The sequence below is a fragment of the Columba livia genome, chromosome 17 (genome assembly GCF_036013475.1).
Source record: "Columba livia isolate bColLiv1 breed racing homer chromosome 17, bColLiv1.pat.W.v2, whole genome shotgun sequence".
NCBI classification, from domain to species: domain Eukaryota; kingdom Metazoa; phylum Chordata; class Aves; order Columbiformes; family Columbidae; genus Columba; species Columba livia.
In genome coordinates, this window is record NC_088618.1 from 2378634 (window position 1) to 2396016 (window position 17383).

A 17383-nucleotide genomic window follows, 5' to 3' on the forward strand; every position below is an offset into this window, starting at 1 on the left:
CTATTGATATATGCACATATGTACACAGAGATTGGATAAGACACAGCAGAGAAGAGCCCAGGGAGGAGCTATATGTACTGTAATCAGCCTTTGTCTGTCTGGAATGTGATTTTGTGTGATGAGGATCACACCTGCTTCTGAAAAAAAACCAAAACTGAATAATCGTAGCATCTTCCTGAGGCAGACAACCCTTATTCACCTGAGTGAGAAATAGGGAGTTCAACGGCAAATAATCCTTGGAGAAGTTCAGAAGGCTTTGTGGAGCCCACCCTGCACAAAGAAGTTCTCCCTCTTCCTCGGTCCTACTCTCCCTGCAAATAGATGAGTGGCAATTGTCAGATACGTGCACATTTTTTCATAGTAGGTCTAGAAGTCGAGTGCAGCTGAGATGGCAGAGGCACCTTCCCGCAGGGACAGTGACGGGGTGCCAGCAAACCTTGCAATCTGCCGCTTTGAAGCTGCAATGACACTCACATGATCAGCAAGTACAGGGATACCAAATGAGCCCAGTTGCTGCTCTGTTTTAGATGAAAAAGGTAAGTTTATGAGCAGCTGGAATTGTGGTACCAGGTTGGGCTCAGTACAGTTGCAGTAATATTTAGCCCTTGGCACCAGTCATCTTCTCAGCCCACTGGTGAATGTTAAGGGTAAAACCAGGGTGAGCTCCTGCCAGCTCGCTGTGCCGAGTGCTTGGCGTGAATATGGGCATTTTTTGAAGGAACTTTGCGTATAGTTGAGCTGTCCAGTTTGTTCACGTTGTCTGGAACCCAAGAGGAGAGGCTGCAGCTGCCCGCCGCTCCAGGTGCCTGCAGCACGGCCAGGGTGCGTTGTGCAGGGAGCTCGCACATTAGCATAAGTGGAGCCCTGAAGACTGAGTGTGTCTGGCACAGCATCAGCACTAAATACGTGAGTGTTGCTGGGTTTGGGCCATGAGGTCTTTATAAAAGAGCAAGTGTATCTGTGAAATGCCAGAAAAGATCTGACAGGCTGCGCTGTCATATCACTTGCGTGCCCTGTAAAGAAGTGAAACACTCGTGTATCCACCCAACCCTTGAACAAGCAATTCCTGAAGATCCTCACTATAAAAGCTACTCCACTTACCTTCCTGTGAATTTCTTAAACTTAAGAAGTTATATTAGCATCTTGGTAAAAACTAAGCAAAATGGTTCTGCTCTTTCATGTGGGTGTATGTGAGGAACTCAGATCTCTAACATAGATCCCAAATGTGAGCACTCCTTGCCAAGCTGAAAAGCACCAGCCTCGTGATGTGCACTTTCCTTGCCAGCTTTCCTCCTCCCCTCTGAGCTGTACCTGCAAAGGTAAGTGCTGGAGAGGAGGCAAAATCCAGATTAGAAGGTTTCCTTATGGCTTCAACTATTTTTTTCTTTGTGTCTTTGTTGCCTGTGTGCAGAATGCAAACCCAGAGCTGCTCTGCTTCTTCCAGCCGAGCTGCTGCCTGGTCCGGCTCCTCCATCAACAGGGGTTTGCTGGACGAGGTCCAGTTGCTGAGGACACAGCCCCACACCCGCTCGTTCCTGTAGCTCCTGCACCCTGGTGTCTTCACGTGAAATACAGCTTCACCAGGGCTTCTTGACTTGGTTATTAAGATAATCAATCCCTAAACACCGAGGACGTGCAAGATATGTCGATCTAGCACGGTAGTGTACTTTCAGATGGAGTCCCTTTCTCATAATCTGGCTGTTCTTTCTTCTTGATTGTTTGAAGATAGTTCAGATATCGAAGTTCAGGACTGGGTTTAACAGTAAACAGATACCCTGTATGAGTGTTTGTCAGGAGGGAAAGAGCATGAAAGCATTTGGAACATGAAAGCAACATGATTCCCATCAAAGTCAGTGTGGAACAAGCAGCTAAAATCTTACAAAAAGCTTTCAAATTATCCTCCACCTTCGATTCCCCATCCTCACTGAAACGGGCTCCTGAAATGTTTTATTAAAAGCGTTCCTCTCGTCATTTCTTTGACGGTGAAAGGAAGCCCAGGGGAGCTGTGGCTCAGGTTAGCAGCAACATCAACTGCTTTTCTCCTGGAGGCCGAGTGGCACCTTGACAGCCCGACCATGGAACCCCGTTAGCTGCAACAGGGCTGGCAGGTCGAGAGCTCGAGCACAACTTGGCTTTCTCTTTGGTTACGGTGAGAATAGCTGATGTTTTTCCAGTCTTATACTGACCCTGAGCACGTTGTAAGCACTGTTTTGCTTTGCTGACTGTTAGCCCCAAGCACATCGTGGCTCAAGTCCTGGATGTATGTGGCCCGTTGTCTTCTGCATATTAAGAGCCATAGACACAAGACAGCTGTTTGCTCTTACCATGTTTATTACTGTCTCTTTTGGTACGTTTATGTGATGGTAACACCTGTATATTCCAGCAGCACCAGCTCTCAATGACCAGGCACTGCAGTTCTCTATCAGACACTGTCCTGTGAGACTCTGAACAGCTATGAATAAAACATGAATGAACAAACGAATGAATGATCGAAATGAGCAGAAAACAAAACCTTTTGTGAGGTCAAATGGCAGAGATGAAATTGAAACTGCATCTCTTCTGTCATTGCCTGGACTTCTATCCATTCCACGAGTGTGGTTTTTGTTTCATAATTTTTTCAGGAATATGTCTGTGAGAGGAAATGGTTTCTGGCCTGCCTTTCCTATCTCTGCTAAATATGGCTGTTTTCATGGTTTGGTTGATTATTCTCAAACCTTGGAGTAATGAGGCTTCATTTCTAGCCCCAAATAACATTTGCAGATAGTGTTCCCCAGCACTTTGTGACCATGGGGAAGCTACGTAAACATTCCATTCATTCACTTCCACAATGAGGACAATAATTTCTACATTATATAAATACGTATTTCTATGAAAAAATGCACACACAGACACATTTATGTCATGAACACTGAGACTTCACTATGATGTGCTTTACAAGGTGTTGGGAGATTTTTTTGCAAAATGCTGAGATGCTATTAGGTAATAGGAATAGTTCTAATATAGCATGTTCATCATCATCATCATTGTTATTATTTTATTAGGCTGCACAAGGAAAGAGATACGGAAATGAAACAGTATTGATCCATAGTAATTTAACTGGTCCTAAATCAGGCCTTTTTTTAGGTCTATGAGGAGAACGGGATGGCTATGCTCCCATCTTTTTAATATGTTTTTTCCTTGAATTTTCTTGATTTAATTAAATGCAATCAATTTTCAGGCAGTGGCTTGTCTTGCACATCAGCACACTTTGCAAAGTGACCTAAATTATCACCAGTGTTTCTATAAATACAGGTGCGAATAATATATTTAGCATTTTATCACATCTTATAAGGAAAGAAGAAAGTATGAAATAACATTTACTTTTTGCGCTGCAAACTTATTTAATTGCATTCTAGCAATGTAAATGACATTACTACAAAGGCTTCAGTTCAGCGCAGGTCACCAGAAAGGGGCTGAGTGCTGCAGGCTGCTGTCCTCTCCTGTCTGGACGTTCAGAAGAGCTTCAAGTGGTGGCTTTCACATGGGTTGCATTGTTCTGTCTGTGAGTGTGCAAAGTACGTTTTCTAGTACAACAGGACGTGATTTTCTTCACTGCTCTCACCAGGACAATCTTTCCCCATCCTGTACTTACCTGTTCTTATCCGACTTTATACTTTGCTCTTACCTTCCTTGAATTGCATCTATTTATTTCAGTCTATTTTCTACACTATCTAGACCGCTTTGAATTCTAATCCTGTTCCCCAAAGTACTTACAACCCCTCCCAGCTTGGCATCATCTGCAAATTTAATGAAATTAATTAAATGAAAATTAAATGAAAGACTCCCATTGATTTCAAGGGGCACTGGAGTAAACCCAAAGTGTCTTACCTCTTTAAGAAGTGGTTCTAGTGAAATACACTTATTGCTTTACAGGCCATATTTGTTAAGGGAAAAAGACAGATGCACACTGAATAATTCAGGGTCATTGTTGCTGACTGAGAGAGATTTAACTAATTTGTCAAAATAATGACCTTTGTTCACGGTGGGGAGCGAGTGGTTTTGGATTATTTCTCTCCCCAGAGAGATGCTGGAGGGGGCGGGTTTAGCTCAGCACCACCTCGAGGGGCTTGTTTGGAGATGGGAAATGAAAGGTAAGCATTAGCAGCAGTGATGTCTGCAGAGGTGGGAGGCATGTTAGAATGATGATGATGTTTTCCCGTAAGCCTGATGGAAACAGCGCTGCCGAACAGTCTGTGGAATACTGGGGAATACTGGGGAATACTGGGATCACTCCCGCCCCGTTCCCAACTTTGGCCTTGTGTACATGTGCATGTGTGTACATGCACACACATACATGCCACTCGATTCATTGTTTTTTCCTCATTACAAAGAAACCAAAGGCATTCAGTTGTCCAGAAACAGGCAGCTGGAGAAAGAGAAGGTTGTGATAGTGGGTCAAGTGAGGACAGAAATCTCTGGTTGCTCAGCATCCTTGCCCACTGCTCCAGTGGGGAAGGCTGCTCTTTCCCGTTCCAGTCCAAACTTTGCAGTCACTTTTACAGCAAGTGTTGTTTGGAAAACATTCTCTGGCATTTCAGCCTGTCCATGTTGGCTGATGTTAGCTTTCCTCTGGCACTTGTGTGTTATGGCTGCCGCTCTGCTGTTGGAGCACAATCCTGCTTATATATGCTTCTCTGCAAGTGATTTTTGGCTTAAAAAGGCACAGGTCTCTTTGAGAAATTTTTCGTGCTTTCCTGTTGCATTATTTTTTTCCAGTTACTGCAAGGTGTTGGCCAACATTCCAGAGCCTGGCATGTGTGCATGAGTGTATGTATATTGCAACAGATTTTTCCTTTTTCTCCTAAGTGGTAGTGCTGGATATCTGAATACCTGCCAGAGGAAAAGAACTAGACTTTGCCTGCACATACTCAGTATCAGAAAGAGGACTGAATCTTCCAAGACTCTTTGAAGTCATCCTATTACCAAGATGGAAATGTCTTTGTCCTTGCAGCTCTAACTTCTAAAGCCTACCATTACTAAACATATTTCAGCTCCTTTAACCTGTGTTGGAGGGACTGAAATGCAGTGCCCTTGCTCAGGATGGTGTCTAAGTGACACAAGTAATTTCAGCAGCATTTGGTCGCTGTTCTATTAAGTACCAGCTGATCTGGCTGAACTCGAGGAGTTGCCCGCAGCTCTGTGCTTGTGGGACACTGGAGTCTGAGAGCACTGAAGAGTTCAGACTCCTGTCCTTTCATCTTGGCATTCTCTTCTCACTGCAGGCTCTTTTCATTCGCTCCTCCTGTGTGGCTGTCACCTCCTTAAAGCCTATGGAGGTCTGGTCTCATACTTGTCTTAGGTCAGATCAGTTCTCAGTGGTGTCCATAATTAAAATCTGTGTATAACCCATTATTCTTTGGAAAAAAAATCAGAAGAGCAGGACACTTCTTGTTGAGGGCAGAAGTGCTGGCCCTTTAGGGTAGGATCAAAGCTTAACAGAGTCAAAGAATTATCTGAAGTTTGGATGAAATCCTTGCTCAGAAATATTGCATCCTTAATGCTCCAGACATTAATGTTTTCCTATGAAGTAGAAAGTCCTGTTGTCTCCACTGAATGGATGGAAAATGGCTCTGCTAAAAACTGGATCCTTGAACATCCAATCCAATTTGTTGCCGGAGGGCTGGAGATGTGACATGCCTGCGACGTCATTGATGTGCCATGGCCTATGTCACAGAGGTGCCCAAGCTACTGAATCTACACAATGCTGTGCTCTATGGAGCAAGGTATGGAGCTGACTCATGTGATCACAGCACCACACACACAAAACTATTATTTCAGTGCTCAACTGGTTAGATATGTTGTGAATCTCCATAGCTAACGTAACGAGGTTTGGCACGTCCATAGTCAGCCCAGGTGCATCTTGCACACGTGTGTTTGGGAAGGCTTGGCATTGGAGGCAATATAACCAGGTCGTCCTGGTTCCATGCAACTGCTTTCACCCTCTCCTGTCTTCCCTTCTCTATGGCTCTTTTTGTTAAGAACACGGGCCAAACTTTATAATCCATTTGCAAAAGTCAAAGTGTCATTTCTGAGTGTTCGGTAACCACCTGTCGCTGCAGCACGAGCAGCATAATTAGAACTGACAATCCCTGTCTAGAGATTTCTTGGAAGCTGGAAAAATGAGAATGTTGTCAAAAAAATAGCAAAGCTTCCAGTCTGCAATGCAGTGATGGAAATGAAAGATGAGTGATTCCAAGGAGGCAGAGAATATATCAGCCCAGTGCCTTTTTCTGAGTAGTTTAGAAGTTCAAAATGGTCTATAAGGATTTACATTTCTCTTATAGCCTTAAAGAAAATGTATTTTAAGCTGGCTTCTCTATTTCTCTCTCTTTACTGGACCAAACCAACAGCAAGTCTCATAGCGGTCATGCTTAAAGCCACAAAAAGGGTGCTAATTTATTTTGTTTCACTTGATGCAAAGGAATTTTTGTATTTTATTCCTTTTTCATTTTTGTAGTAATTCTCCATAAAATTATGAATACCCCTTAGAAGAGGATCTTATATTTTCTAACAGAGAGAGAAAACTTAAATTTAATTGGAGGCAGTGTTGAATCATACTCAGTTCTGAGTAACAGAAACAAATTTCAGGATATTATGTGAATTCTTTGTTGGTGGTCAGTGATTTCAGCGGCCTCTAGTGCTCACATTTCAGGGCAGAAACTCGTCTGCTGGCGAGGGAGGGATTTCTCTTCAGGGGCTGTTAGAATGATCAATATGTAAGAAGTGTCGCCTTGGCTGACAGTTTGAGAATTGAGCTGGGGACCTCCTGAGGTAGGAGCTCAATCTGAGGCAGGGCAGGTAAATCACAGAGCTTGTCTGGCCGTGGGATCTTCCTTTGCCTGAGCAGCCGGGCGTGCGGAGGAGCGCGATGCACAGGGCTCAGCACATCGCGCGTGCTCCACTCCCGCCCACCTACACCCTCAAAGCAGCACGTGTGCACTAGTCATTTGGGTTTGCTCGTGAAGTAGAGCTCTCCTTTGCACATGTACAATATATCAAAAATGACCTCGTAAGGGTAGATGAGAAATGACTGGAAGCGTGTCTCAGGGTAACGAAGAGAAAAATAGGAGTTCTTTAGAAAGACAGACTTGTTAACATAATTGTAATATATGTGATGGCGGTGCCAAAAATGAAAGCTCAACATAGCCAATGGAAATACTGTACTATGCAGATATTGCAGAGGTCCAGAGTCCAATCTGTACATCTGCCTACATGATTATAGTGCATCACCCCAAAAGGAAAATGGTATGACGACTGGTGAAGCTATGAGGGCAGCAGGAGCGTGTGTGCCTAAGGCAAAGCGTGGGGCTCCCACGGGTGGAGGGACAAGGGAACTCCCGACTGCGAGACCAGGGCCTGGCCCAGGCTGGAATGAGAGGGCACTGCGGGAGGAGAGCACTGTGATTTCTGGATTCATGTCTTGACTGGGTCGGAAATGTTCTGTGAAGCCTTAGGCATGTGATTTGATCTCTGCGTGATTCTGCTCTATGTCTCAAGCAGTAAATAAAAGGCTGTTTTTCTGCCTTGGTTAGATATCATGAGTGCTTTGTGAAGGGAACATCACTATCAGAGGTATCAGGGGTCTCATCTCCTCTGTGACTATGAAGTGCTGCTACAATATGTTAATCAAACATTTTTAGGAGGAACAAGTGTTTGTATTTAGTGGTTATCAAAGGGGAATGATCTCCACATTGCAGAAACCATTCCTCACTGAGGAGCAACCTGTCACGAGGCCACAGCGAAGGCACATGTGTGTTCCTCAGCGGTGGGTCCCTGCTACACCCACCCCAAACAGGGAGAGAGAGTTCAGAGAGGTGCTCGTTTGGGATGAGCCAAGGACTCGAGCATGGATGAAACAGAAGTTTCCCAATTAAGGAAAGGCTTAGTAAACAGTGGGTCTTGCAGTCCAGCTGTGCTACCAGCACATCTCCAGCTTGTGAGACGAGGATGAGCCTTGGTCTCTGTGGGAGGACAAGCCCCCAGCCTGCTGCAGTGGGAAGGGACATTTTGGGAGGCTGCACTCGCCCTGGGTGGCACAGATGAGAGATCTCGTTGTCATGCAGGGAAATCTTTGCTTAAAAGGACCTTTTGTTTTTGTAGAGAACAACCAGCATTCAAGTAAAACATTTCTTTTAGCAATATGTTTGTTGCCCTAGCAGGCTACTGGGAATGATGTGCATACTTTATGTGGTCAACATACGAGGGCATAAAGCACCTGGTAAATTCATCCAAATACAGATTTGTTGCTTAATACAGTACAAAGCAGTGTAAAATCAATAAGTATTATGGTAGCCAATAGAAATATTTTTGACCATCTGTGAATGAAAGAAATACAGTGAAAAAGCTGGTACACCTTCAGCTGAATCGCATGCTGGAACAGAAAGGATTTGGCAGAAATGTTTAGTTTCCTATAGAAGAGGGGAGTATGAATTATCCTGGATATGGCAATTAGATGCTTCGCACACCTAGTTTTATTGTCATGATAATTATAGACAAAATCAAAGTTACTGACTGCAGTAACTGCAGCGCACCAGCACTGCCGGTTCTCCTGCGCCAGCCCTTTTTGCATTCGGGGAGATTCAGTCTCCTGTGGTCCTTCAGATGCCCTGGGAGAATATAGGAGGTATTTGAAATATTTGGCCTTCCTGTACATTCCGTCAGACCCGTACTGTGTGCGGTTCTGCCCATTTTCTTCTGTATATTCTATCAGATCCGTACGGCATGCAGTTCTGCCCATTTTGTTCTTAGCTGCTCCCAAAGTGGGGGTCCTCTCATACAGTGTGAGGCTATTCCAGGCTGTATGCAGCTTGGTCACCTTTCTTTCCTCAGCACTGCTTCGCTATCTGGATCTGACAAATCCAGAGGACTGACCCATCCCCTCTACAGTGTGGGGTTTTTCGGTGTTTAGCTCACCCAATTTGTCACATTCTTTATCAGCTCCGTGTCACTTGGAAGTCAGGTATTTATTACCTGCAGACAAACAAGCAGCTTGTGTGTCTCCTTTCTTTTCACAAGTGTGAAGCAAAATTGTTCTATTCTTATTACTCCTCTTGAAGCTTTACTGGAAGGAGAAATGCCATTCTCAGTTTAGTAATAAAAAGGTTGGGGTACTGGATGTGTTTAACATCCTTCTCCCACTCCACTTGAATGACTGCCGTGAGTGATACACAGTGTATGCAGTTTTCAGATCAAGAGAGAAATAGGAAGATGTAACTTAATTAACATAGGCAAGAAAGTGTTGTCACATTCATTACAACCAATTGTGGCTTCTAAAATCTAAAGTACGAGGTGGTGGGTTGAGCTCAGCAGCTCTCCGGCTACTCGACAGACAGTACTTGCCTGTCTAAAGCTCTCGTACGTGACAGCGCTGACATTCCTGTGTCCCGCTGATTTAGAGGAGCAGACACCGAAGCCATCTCCTTCTTCTGCTTATCCTGTGCTGGCAGGAGCACCGCTCGCTGAATATCAATAGCAGCAGGTGGGCAGGAAGCCGCCACCTTCCTTTTCCAGCTGGAAAGCAGGAATTGCAGCCCAGCCAACAGCAAATGAGGGATGGCCATAGCGGCGAGAGGAGAGGGGAACAGCAGGAGCGAATGAAGCCATTTGATTTCTCTGTGCATCGCCTGCTTGCCAGGGACACGGTTTCACCCTACGCTGCATCCCACAGAACTGGATTGTGCCCTTGGCGTGGTTGTGATCGGATCGAATGCTGGTGCAGCTGGAAAAAGTGAAGGACTGTCCTTAAACTACAGAGAAATTTAAGCAACAGAAAGATATACTCGTGTAACATGAGCACCTGAGCTCTGTCTTGTTTCTTATAGATTAAGCTTTGCAAAAACCCTGTAAAACAAGGGCGTAGTATCCTCATTTTACAAATACATAAGCCGGAGATTAAAGCCCAGATTCTTAAAGAGATTTAACCACCAAACTCCCCTTGAGTTGCTTCAATATCCTTGAGAGTATGGATCTCAATAAATTACACACAGTCATCTAATAAGTGTGCGATGGAGTTGGGAATTAATCCCAGATTTTGGAAAGGTTGTTCTGTGCCTTTACATTCATTTCCACAAATGAGAATTGCACTATTCATTGCACTAAAGGTGCTCCAGATTTCATGTGATTGGATTTTAATTGAGCAGACTTTAATTGTGATGGTTTCAGTTTGATTTGTGGGCCCAGCTGATTATGGCTTATTGGGGGAAAATTTGGCAGAATATATTGTCAGAATTTGTAGTTCTGTAAAACAGCTCCATGAAATTATGCTGATTTCCCTGGAATTTCATCTCTGACAGAAAAAGGAAGAAAAGGATGCTAGCAGGTTCCCGTTGTGTCGAAGAAACATCTTGTTTTGACATTTCCAAAATGAAATGTTTTGATTTTTCATTTTAAAATAACTTCTTCCTTGATGTTGCAGTATTTTGTACATAATTCTAATCATTTGAAATTGAAATGAAACTGAATTTCATGACCCAAAAATGAAACTGAACGTAGGTGTCTTGAAAGCCTGAAACGAAGCATCCATACCACCGTCCCATGGGAGAGGGGAACACGTCACCCACGGGACGAGATCAATTGGAATGGCCTTAGTGGTGGAAATGGGTGTAAAAGCAACACAAAAGGAAAAATCCACCATCATCTTACATGCTAAATCTTGATTAAAAAACAAAACGAAACAAACCAAAAGTGATTCCCGAGGAGACACTTTTAACCAGGGCGTTTTTCAGTTAGTAACACCAACACACTGCAAACACGGTGTCAGGTTCGTAACGTTCACAAAGGAAGCATTAAACTTGCAGCTGGAATTGGGTGCTTGCCCGGGATTGTAAGTCCTTTTAAAATGTGCCATTGCTTATGTCGCTCAGGTGTATTTTGCTGAGAATAATGCGTTGACATTTGCCACAAAGCTGTAGAACAAAGTAAAAAATTTCTTAGAAATTAATTGGCATCAGAGTTCTCTTAATCAATATGCTCTTATGATGTGCTTCAGGTGGATTAGTGCAGTAAACCCATCTCTCATTGGCATGGGTCTCTGCTAATATTGATTTATGGCTGAACTCCCTCTGAAGCAGCACTAGGTGTCCTTGCACCAGGACCCTGTGGGGATGCCTGGCTGAAAACAACCTCTTAAGACCCTTGGAAACTAAGGAAGATGTTTATCTCTGGGTAAAAAAAGCAGATACAGCTGTAGATCACAGTGGTTTTGGTGTTGTGCAGCACCTCCTCTGAAAAAGGCACAAGCTTTCTGCACAGAGCGGAGAACCAGCTATAAAGGAACCTCATAGTGTGAAGATTTGTGAACACAGCTCATCGTTTACTGACTTTGAAACAGAATTTTCAGATTTTGGCTGATATTTTGATACAGTCTAAATTTGAAATATTTAAAATTAAGACCTTATGCAGTGTAAATCCCCCCAAACAGAGAAATCTGGAATCCAATCACTAGGGTTCAAGCTGAGTCTTTCTTCTTTCAGCAGCTGAGGAGCAGCCCAGCTCGGGGCATTAACGCTGGTGAATGTGCAAGTCATTAGGTAACTGAGGAAACGCATCCCTAAACTTGATGTGATACCCATTTACCATTATTGTTCCTTTCTGGGCGGAAAAAAAAGTCTTCTCTGCAACACAGGAGGTGCTCTAATTATTCCTCAAGAGCAGCTGTTCAGTGGCTGTTCCTAATTCCAGCAGCATCCAGGGTGGTTTAACAGATTTGCTGCTGCCATCAGATCTGAGGATGGGGATTTCTTACCCTCAGGGTCCTCACAGAATCCCAGAGCAGGACAGGGCCCTTCTCGAGACATATAGTGGGCTTAGGGCTGATCTACCTCCTGTGCTGCTGTTTCATTATAGTCATTTATCTCTGCCATGCGTAATTTCAGGCTGGATTTGGTGATCACAAGAAGGAATCTCATACCAACAATGCAGGTTAGGTGTGGGTGATTAAAGGTGACTCCACCTGCCCCGGGTCATTTATAAGTGACTCAGAGCAAATAATGGCCTCATCCTTTTGTACCTTGGTACACAGCTTGTGTTTTGGAGTCTTTTAGAGCTCAAATGAGCTGCTTTTGCTTATTTATTTCCCTCCTCATTCATTTTTAATGATTAGAAGAGACTCCCCCATTCTTCTTCTGACGGCAATGATTTAGGCAGGACTCATTACCATAACTTACGTTACTAAATATCGCCATTTATGCTGGTAGACCAAGGAAAATGTGTGCAGTGATAAATCAGAAGGGATCCCCTGAGCTTGCCACGGTGGCAAGGGCTGTATTTGAAGTGTATATTATGAACAGAGAGCACTTGTATGGGGGAAGCATCACTTACAGAACCGTGGATCGGGGACGGTGTCCCAGAGTGTTTCCAAAACTCAGATTTTATGTGGAAATATCGGAGACTTACTTTCCTAATTGGCCACCCTTGAAATGTCTAAGCCAGAACTGCTCGAGGTACATCTTATTTTCAAAGATTTATTCACTGTGACTTCGTAAGAGTTCCGACAGAAGTACTGCAGCAGAAAAGCAGTTTCCTGTGAGGGTTTTACCATTATCCCATGGGAATTTAATAATGATAACGAGGTGGGGAAAGACTATTACAGCCACTTGTGAGACCCAGCAGTGAAATGCTGGGTATGTCTTCTGGGAGTGATGATGTACGTTTCCCTTTCCCTCCCTCCCGTTAGATCTTTGGGTTCTGTTCAGCCCAAACCTCACAGGGAGTTTATGGGAGCAGAGGAAGAGTCAGCTGTACAAATCTGCATCCACCATAGGCAGCTTCTGCAAAAGCGTAATGGGAGAAGCGCTAAAATCCTTTCAGGAAAGGGATGGCAATATTTTGCACTGGAGAAGTGTATGCAGGAGGTCAGTGTGATGGGGATCACGTGTGATTTGTGGGGGCCCTGTTGCTTCTTTCCATGTTTTTCCCAGGCTGGCTGCAGTCCTGGTACTACAAGGCTTCAAAGGGCTGAGTGTTTTCTGTCACAGAGAGTCTTGCAAACTGTGAAATAAAATAAGAGAAATTAATAAAAACTGATTTTCCTTGCTTGTGATCACACCTGAAGAGCATACAGAATATGGGGTGTTTTGAAGGAGAGTGCTGACTTCTTTTCAAATAACACAAAAGAAGTCTTTTAAGTAAACAGAAAAACAAAGCAGCGCCTTGGACCAGCAATATTCCCCTCTTTTTCTGGTCAATATTTGCTTGCCAAGGAAATGATCCTGTGTTGAAGTGACACAGCAGCATCACTTCCACAGCTGCAAGGCTACCAGCTGAGCTCTGGGCTCAGTTTTGAGGTGCCCAGTATACAGAGCGGCATGTGGAGCTGACAAATATTTACAGCGAGGATTCTATTGTAGGAAACAGCAGTGGCTTCAGTCTATTCCCCTTTCTGCCAATAGGGCTGGGGGGCTGAATTAAATGCAGTGCTGAGCACATTTGAAATATTCCGCTCTGCCCATTTTGTGGCAGCGATGATTGAACTCGACGTCCAGCTTGCCAGAAGCCACGTGTTTGGTATGTACATGGTGCACTCGGGAATCTAATTCCTAATTCTGTGCTGTGCTGGCAATAAGGGACCTCTGACCTCTGCTGCCCTGGCGCCCGGAGATTAAACGTGTGCGTGTGACTCAGGGGAAGCTGTCTTAGTTGTTCACTGGTGGAAGAAAAAGAGGTGGAGCTGCAGGAGCCAAATGAAACCCAAAGCACTTCTATAAGCTACCAAGTTCCTGCCCAAAAAAGCCATTCAAACTCCAGTTCTCTCAAGAGATCAAAGCCCCCTGTATTGAGAGAATTTCTGGAGCATCTTGTGAGCACTAAGTACAGCCTCTCTTAATTAATGGAAGGCAGCTCAGTGTAGTTGTGTGAAAAGCTCCTGTGACACAAAGCCCAGAAAGGCTTTAGCAAGGGAGCACAGCACCAGAAGGGTTTAATGGTATTATAATGTCCTTGAATTACAGCGGCCACAACACAGAGAGATGTATTCCAGCAGTACATTAGCAGTAAAAGCAAATCCACTCTTTCCCTCTTGAGCCCTTGTCACCTTTACTGACAACTGGAGTCGCCATCCCTGAGATATCAAAACTCAAAGGTGGGAGGAAGGGAAAAGGAGATATAGGTGGGATTCCTGGAATTTGGAAAGAAAACAATTTTTCTCTACAAATTGCCCACCCTACTCCAGCCCCTTTGTAGTTCCTATTGCATTTTATAGTGTCATTAATAGTTTTCTGAAATCCATCTCTTTTGGGACAAAGCTTTTGCAAGCTCATAATTCCCTTCCTAGCTGACTGTCAGGAAGCGGTTTGTTGATTTAGTACAGACCCTCTCTTTCCTGTGCACACATATTCGAGGGTAAGCGCAGTCACTCCGTTCATGCGTTTAATAAACTTGAACCACAGCCATTTCTGATGTGTGTGGTGAGGCGTGTAAAGCAAGAACTGTACTACAGGAAGGAGGGTTGGTAGTTAAAGGCTGTTTATATGAATTAACACTAAAGAAAAGGAGCTGCTCGGCAGACTGAAGAATTGCAATCCATTACAGACTGAAAAGGAGACATGCGGGCTCGGAAAAGGCGGTGGCAGCGGAAGCTTCTCTGTGCTGCCCCCATCACCATGAGGGTGGAGAAGCCGTGGGAGGGGGGACCCATCGGCCGCTCCCCTGCCCGTGTTGGCCGCGGGGGCCGCCCGGGGGCTGCCAGCTGCTGAGCTGCAATTGACGGCTCTGTGCTTGTGCGCGTATTTGTCCTGCAGAGCCTCCGCCGAGTCCCGTCAAACTCATTTCACCAAGTATTTGCTCATTTCCAAGAAACAGTTTAGAAAACTCAATCTCAAAAGACACAGAGAAGCTCAATTTTTCTTCTTTCTCTACATCTTGTTAGTCTTTCTCTTGTGCTGGAAGATGAATGGTTCGGATGTGTCTGCGGTAACACAGGCATGGCTAATCTGCCTGTCTATTGATGATCCGTTTCTGAATGTCCTGGCCTGATTTATGAAAATGTACTGTACTTTGCGCCATGTTTTGATGTTACTCTGTTAGGACTGCATGCAAGCTGCAGCAGAACAGTGATGCTTATTCATTCAAACAGTGAAGGGCTGGCTGGGAACTGAATAAGCTCATAGTTGTTGCTGTCTGCACTTAGAGAAAGGGGAACAGAAGAAAGCGGGTATCCCAAGCCTAGTGATTATTTTCCTCACCATCAGTTTGTTTTATAAATCATAATCTTTGAAAGCACAAGGTCATAATATGTATTTAATTATTCATAGAGTATGTTTTTAGGGATGGATTCTTATTTTAACTCTCCTTTCTGATAAAGTTAGACCTGAGGTCTGTTTGTCTGCCAGATTCCCTTCCCCTTGCTACTCCTTGAGCCTTAATGAGTTTAAAATCTGGGAGTCTGATTCCCATCTCTTACTAGCATAATACAGCAGTTACCTCTATTGCCTGGGAGAGTCTCAGCCTTGTTCCACCCTCTGTGTGCTGATCTGCTCTTCATACACACAGACCAATAAAAACAACAGCAAAATCCCACCTATGCTATCTAAGTGTGCTTCAAAAGCCGCTGCTCGGGCAGGGAAACCTTCCCCTGGTGGAAGGGTGTTTGGCAGGCCATGCGAGGAGCCCAGTTGCCCATGCAGGGGGATCAGCAGAGCTCTGCTGGGGACACTGCGCTGCTTTAGAAACATCCCTCAACCCTGACTTCTGTGCTGCAAGGCCCTGAAGTTTACCTGTTACCTTAAATCGCTAGGAAATGGTTTGAGTCGTAGGTTGATGGCCCATGGGGACATTTAATCACCTCATATTAATTAGCTAAATATGCCCTACTAAAGAAAATCACAGTCTTCAGGCTGTTCACTTGCGTGTGGTCCAGCCTGCAGAGCACAAAGGCGAATGAAGGACCTCAGGGCAGTCAGCTCCTAGGCAGAATATTTTCCTTGGGGCCACCTTGTCTTCAGCTTTGATCTGTTGCTCTCGGGTGGAAATCAGCACTTTGAGACTCTGCCCAGTTTTTCTTCTCACTGGCATCCCAGGGAAAAGAGGAAGGGTAGAAAGCAGCAGACGGAGCTTATGAGCACATCAGAGGGTTGTCTGGTTAAAATATAAAAAGGCAATGGGTATAAGTGTAGTGCCAGCAAGGAATAGACAACTTTCACGGACAGAAGCAAGGTGTCCTATGGGTGGAAGAAGGAGCACGTGTCCAAGGCACTGCCCGAAGGTTTCTGACTTTCCCGTCCGTCAGACAGGCCAGCAGACATTGCAGGTAGGAAGTATGATGTAGTTCTTGGCCTGAAAATATTACACTTACATTAGCGTGCCCTCTGCAAGGATGCAAGGGTAACGTCTGCTCTCTCACTGCTGCCCAGACACGCTGGTCCCAGAAGGGGGATGTTCCTGTGCCTCCAGCCTTCCCTGTAGCCGTTTCTGTAGCCTCACATGAACCTTCTCGTGGAGTTTTGTGGAGTCTCATCTTCCTCAGCTCAGTCTGGATCAGCGTTACGGTGAAGTGGGTGTTACATTAGGACACAGCCCCCAGCCGGAGCTGCTGCGAGGTCGTTCCCCTGTGTCACACACTCCCCTGCTTTCAGGCTTTTTTTTGACAGAAACCAGGTTTTCTTGCTGTGCAGCACAATGAGATTGGATCCTGACAGGAGCTGTTAAGAGCTAGTTTAAGACACACTGACATGAGAATATCCTGAAAAACTTAATTCTGCCTGTAAATAAACTCCTTACTTTCCTGCTGAAACCAATGGCAACCATAAGATTTTGTCCTTAAAACAGACATTGTTTGCAAGAGAAGCATTGCAAGAGTCAGGATAACCTTTTTTGACAGGTTACCTAGGCTCAGACAAGCAAGGCTGGAAGTGGATTTGCTATGGATCTGTCTGTAAAGGGGCTTGTGTTGTTTAAAGACAATAATATTAGGAATGCAAATTATCCTACAAAAGCTGGTGATATTTAAATATGATTTAAATTTATTTAGCATTTAAACAGAAAAGTAGAAAATGGCATTACATGTAGATAAGGATAAGACTATGCATTCTGGAATCAGAAATATTAAATACCTCTACAGAATGGAATAGAATGTCTGGCTGGTAATGGATTGTGAAAAGAGTTCAGGGTTTTAATAGATCATTCCTTCAGATTATCAGTATGGTAAAGTGGTAGTTAATAAATTATTTGACATGTACATTTACTCGTATATTTTAACTAGCTGTAATGAGCAGGTCCTGTCAGCTCACCTGGATCCTCGCAATAGCTGCTAAATTGCTTGAGTGAGATTTAGTAACTCTGAGCAACATTGGTAATAAATAAAGTGACATCAGGACTAGCCTGAGCTTAACGTTGTCTGAGACCTTTGTCA

General features: G+C 44.3%; 1 protein-coding gene across 4 annotated transcripts in view; it reads left to right on the forward strand.

Annotated features, from left to right (window-relative positions):
- Positions 1-17383, forward strand: part of TMEM132D (transmembrane protein 132D) — a 226691-nt gene that overhangs the window by 199045 nt on the left and 10263 nt on the right. The gene's annotated exons all lie outside the window — the stretch shown is intronic.